This window comes from Nematolebias whitei, chromosome 3 (genome assembly GCF_014905685.2).
Source record: "Nematolebias whitei isolate Nwh7 chromosome 3, NemWhi1, whole genome shotgun sequence".
Taxonomy (NCBI): domain Eukaryota; kingdom Metazoa; phylum Chordata; class Actinopteri; order Cyprinodontiformes; family Rivulidae; genus Nematolebias; species Nematolebias whitei.
Genome location: NC_056500.1, coordinates 32,727,671 through 32,733,309, shown reverse-complemented (window position 1 = coordinate 32,733,309; position 5,639 = coordinate 32,727,671). Strand labels below are relative to the sequence as shown.

The 5,639-nt window shown below is 41.2% G+C and overlaps 1 protein-coding gene across 1 annotated transcript in view; it reads right to left on the bottom strand.

Annotated features, from left to right (window-relative positions):
* Positions 1 to 5,639, bottom strand: part of LOC119430741 (flavin-containing monooxygenase 5) — a 187,695-nt gene that overhangs the window by 36,203 nt on the left and 145,853 nt on the right. The window lies entirely within an intron of this gene.

The window sequence follows — 5,639 nt, the reverse complement described above, 5'->3', positions numbered from 1 at the left end:
ATATATATGTATAGATAGATAGATAGATAGATAGATAGATAGATAGATAGATAGATAGATAGATAGATAGATAGATAGATAGATAGATAGATAGATAGATAGATAGATAGATAGATCACTTTCTGTTGATTTCATTCTGCTATACTTGTTTGTAAGAATTCACTCTGTGTTTTGAACTGTACAGTTTATTTTTTGGTGATTTCCACTGAAAAAAGCAATAAGAGGAACAACGATGACTGCAGACTGAAATGTTGTCGACCAGACACTCGTTTAAATAAAACAGACATTTGTCAAGCACATTTTCCCTGCATGAAGAGTATCATCTCCCTCTATTAAATGAAACAGCTGTGGCCCTGTGCTCCCGGTGTGGGACAATACAAGGAAAGCCATGGATGTCGTCATCAGCACTGTGCATTGTCAGAGACCGGAGAGGACAATGGCTTTACTGTGACAGAATGGGCAGCACTGTCCCACTCCGAATGTGCCTCCACACGTATTCAGAGAGCCCACTTGTGTGACTCAAGCATCAGCTCTGTGAGGGGTCTTTTTGCTCAAGAACATAACATAAATGCAACGAGCTGATTCAGAGTCTGTCAGGTGTTGGGATGCTCATTGTCATCGGGGTCAGTCTTCCCATGTTTGATGTTCTTTGGCCTCTAAACCTTCGGCACGTAACTGAAACGTCACAGCCAGCGTCACCGGCTGTCACGCCATCATCCAGAACACACTCACACACACAACGTGCCCATCATTTCTCCCAAAGAGCTAGTTTAAAGGGCACCGCGAGTTCAGGGATTACTCCCTTCTCCTTGTGAGGAGTCCACCAGTTTTTCTTCATGCTGCATATCTGGCAGGGTTCCAGTTCCCAGGACAACTTGCCTCAGTGTCCCCATGGGTCTGAAGGACTCTGGGAAGCCCAGAGGGGCAGTGGGAAGGTTTCGACCCCACAGGACCTCCAGCTGAGTCTCGAGGGGATTGTAGCGTCGGTCTCACAGGGAGGGGCTGATGTCACACATCCATGAAAACAAGACCTGGGACAAACGTGACGACTGATGTGCTAGGGATTCATGAGTCTAACAGTCTCAGGGTAGAAGCTGTTCCTCAGCCTAGTGGTTCTATACTTAATGCTCTTAATGAACATTCACTTAATTCATGAACACTTAATGTGCTTCTCTCAACTTCAAAATGTGAAACTTCAGATGATGGTGTGACTCTGAGCAGCTCTGTTGTCCAAGTTAACGTTTTCAACTTGACTTTTCAATTCTGAGCCATTTGTTTCTAAACTTGTGTCCCCAGTTTACTTTTAAAACTAAGAGACGACAAAACCTCATAATAAAAACAAAAATAATTAATCATGATGAAACATTATGAATTCACACCTCAGATAAACTCAAAACCCACTCATAGAGACTTCAGTTTAATACTCAACACGTTAGATTATATTTTTAATTCTTAGCATTATGATGTGACGTTTAATGAAATATTATCTTTAAGTTTAAAGTTTATTTTAACACTGCTGCTTCCTATTCACTGCTAAGAAACAAAGTGACAGTTTTGCACACATGACAATATTTTGTCTGATGAAAGTCATAGCTGTAAGTTTCAGCTGCAAGTTTAACCAAGAGCTCCAGGGTAGTTTTGCTTTTTTGGATTTACTTTTTAATTTTCCATTGCACCCTTTTTAAAATAAATAAACAATAAATATTTATTATTATTGCACCGCTCGGGGTGGCCTCTTGTTGGAGCATCTGTTACATTCATTTTGAGATTTTGCTTTTGGAAACATTAATTCTACTTTTGCTGGATGTAAATCACATTTTTGGATGAGTGTTTCCTCTGGTGTCAGATGCTGTGCAGCTGGAAGGATTTTTACTGAAACTTTTTTTTAGTTTTGGACATTTATTATGATGTGTAACCATGACAACAAGGTGTTGTTTGTTGTTGTTTTTTTTAACAATCGGGAGCAGCTGATTAACACCTAAAAAGCTCAAGTAATACCTCGACTACAGCCCCAAATCTCAAATGAGTTGAAAAGGAGGTGCCATGGATGCATTCCTGTCTCCTTGCCGGTTGTGCTCGAGTGCCTGACCACTGAGATCCTGGAAGTAGCAGGAAACACGGCTCGTGACAGCAGAAGGACAGGATCGTCCCCCAGCAGGTTGCTGGGAGGAGTGGCCATCGCTCTGGGAGGAGTTGTGCTCGGCATTCGGGCGATCCTGCAGCCTGGAGGAACCAAGCGTCCAGTCGAGTCTGGGTGGACAGATCGGACGGCATCTGCAGCTAGTTTCTTCAGATCCACTGTGGAACGGACCTTTACAAGAGATCCTTCCTGCCTATAGCCGTCAGCATAACATCGCTTAATGAAACGAGGATAATGAGTTACAACAACATTTAATTTCCCTTTGGGATTAATAAAATATATTTGAATTGAATTGAATTAAAGAAATAAATATAGTTTTGTTTCCCTGGTTTTTAAAATTATGTAATGACAAAAAAATATATAAACAGTTTCAGTGTCATAGTGTTTGTGCACAGCTCCTTTAACTAAGAGGAAGGTTGTGGCCACTTTGAAGTGGGGATCTATGGAAAGGTTGTAAACAAGCAATATCCTATCTGTTGTAGATAGCTGTTGAACAGCCTCAAGTTGGAGAAATGCTTTAATTCTGACTTTATTGATGAGCTGACAGCTTCAAAACTGTATTAATGGTTCATAAAATCACAGTTTTATAGACTTTTACATTGCCAATTACTTTCTCAACACATGGTTCTTCACAAATAATCGTGATTATTTGCTAGTATGAATAGAAGCAGCAGCAGCTAGCTGTAGCTGGTGCTGTCTGGGAGACTCCTGGGTGGGATGTTAAAACATATCTGCCAGAATAAACATGTAATGCTTAATGAGAGTCATGTAAATGTTTGTTAAACAGTGTTTGCAAACAACTCAAAGAGCTGTCATTTGGCCAAAAATTTGAAACACTTCATCCTTATTATCTCATTATTATCTGTATAAAGTAAGTTGTTAAATATGGAAATTATCATGTGCTCGCTATAGTTTTCTCTTTGTAATTTCTATTTGTGTATGTTGTAATCCAAGCCCCAAGTGCTGATGTGAGTAAACGTTTCATGTCCGGAAGCCTTCATCACATTTTCCTACAGCTTAAATGTAAAAGTTCACTGTGTCTGAACAACACATCAGGATGTCTTGAATCAGGCCCATGTTTAATTTCTCTGGAAGTCCTGTGATGTAATTGCACTCAGGGAAGCCCTTCACCAGGGCGGACTGCTGAGCCTGTCAAGTACTCTCCTCTGTGCAGTCAAAACAGTGAGCTACAAACAGAAAGGGATGAAAACAGGAGGAGCGCTGCTAGCTCTGTTATTGCACCACAGTGGGGAAAAAAATGCACATTCCAGGAAATCTCCCGCTTCCTGCCTCCAGCTTTCTGACTCCAGCAAGGCTGCTGTCCTCATACCTGACTAGCTGGGGAACCTTTCTGCAGGCCTGAAGCAAGGTCAGGAAAGCAGAAGGGAGAGGAGACTTGACCACAAACCAGCTGATGCTGTCAAAAATTAGGTCAATGAGAACGCTAATCTAGAAATGAACGTTAAAGGTATGGTGGGAGACTCTTGGGTTGTTGCATGGCTGATATAAGATCAGAAGGTCACGCATCAGAAAAAAATAACCCGCACTGCTGAGATTTACTAGAAAGGACGTTATCTCTGATAAAAGGAAAGATTGAAGGGAAGCTCACAATTCAGTATGAAACTGAAATGATTCATATTTACGGAAAGTCAAGTGTGATGCAACTGGAGAGAGAGAGAGAGCAAGAGAGCGAGAGAGAGAGCAAGAGAGAGAGAGCGAGAGAGAGAGAGAGAGAGCAAGAGAGAGAGAGTGAGAGAGAAAGAGAGAGAGAGAGAGAGTGAGAGAGAGAGAGAGAGAGAGAGAGAGAGAGAGAGAGAGAGAGAGAGGAAAAAACAACAAATTTCCTCATTTTAGATCGGAAAGAGACGTCCAATGCATCAGTGAGCAGAACCACGTCATCCAATGGAGTTTTTCTGTAAAAAATATGAAACTAGAACATGTTTTCTGGTAACAGATCCAAACTTTTTTTTTTTTTTTTTTTTTGGTCTTTTTGAATGATTCTGTTTTTTGAGTCTGTCTGTGCAGGGGATACACATTTATACAGCCTTTTTGTTTTTAACTTGGTGTTAATGAGCAGCTGATGGATTTGTGTGTGTGGAGCATGTCTACCAGTAGAGGGCAGAGTTCATTAACCACTGTGTTTATCCAGAGTCAGCAGAGAGTTTTGTGCGACCAGGCCAGAAAAAAAAAAAAAAATCAACAAAATAAAGCGTTGCATTTATGGTGGAAGGTCAGAATGAGCTGCTATAACCCAATAAAAATGTACAAACAAGACAATTAAAGTTTTAAAGGGTCATTTAAGAGCAGTTAGTCATGCAAACAGAGAGCACGGATACAGTTAGATACCGCAGGCCAGCAGACGAGACAACGTGCAGCAGATTTTGTTGGAACTGCTCTCCAGATCATTTCTAACAGAAACAATCTGCTTCTTTCAGCTTTTCTTCTTTCTGTTTGTTGATTCATTTTTGGTCAACTGAACCTGTTGTTCATTAAAGCTTGTTGTTTCCACTCTACCTCCTCTCTTGTGTCATGTCTCGGCTCCCCTCACATCTTTTGTCCTGGCTCTCTCTCTCTCTCTCTCTCTCTCGCTCTCTCTTTGCTCGGGTGACATCATTAATTTCCAGTAAAGTCCAGAGCTGCAAACGGGCACTCCTCCTCCATCCCAGTGCATTACATTTAAGCAGTTTTAAAGTAGATAAGTTAAGTCCACGTGCTTCATTGTGACCAAATATTGTGAATCAGGTTAACGGGCCTGTAGGATGCATCGAGTGAAATGTAACTTTGCGTGAAAGTAATACGTTACAGTGTGATGCTAAAAGTCTGGTTGAAGACACATTTTTAGTGTTTTTAGCATTTAGCACGGTGAGGGTCCAGCACCCTCCCCCACATTTGGCCTCAAGCCCTCTGGATCTAAGCCCCGTTAAGCCTGGAATGAATCTGTCTGAACTGGCTCGGGTGTCTGTCTGACCCCGTCGGCTAATGGGAGCTGGACCATCTGTTGCACAGCAAATACACGTAACCCCAAAAGTTGTCACATGCAAGAAAAACAACACACAAACTGCAGCCTCACTCCACCCCCCTCCCCCTCCACACAGCACCTCCCTCCCAAAAAACAACTTTGAATTAACAAACCTAAAGTCATTCACCATTTTGCACATCAGATTGAGCAAAATCATTCTTTTTTTTTTTTTTAACCAACATGCTGTTTCAGCTGGTATTCATTTTAAATCTGAGTTGGATTTTCATGCAGTAAGCAGTTTGTGTTTTCCTGAATTTTAAGCATGTGGAGGAAATTAAACTGCACAAGTGATGCACAAAAGAAGCAGCAACTGCTGCCGCAGACACAAAAGAACAGTAAAACATAAAATAACATTTATGTCCTGGAGAAATGTTGACAGCTCAGGTATCGTGTCAAACTCACTGTAATAAGATGGATTCCCTGAACTGCAGTCAGATAGATAGATAGATAGATAGATAGATAGATAGATAGATAGATAGA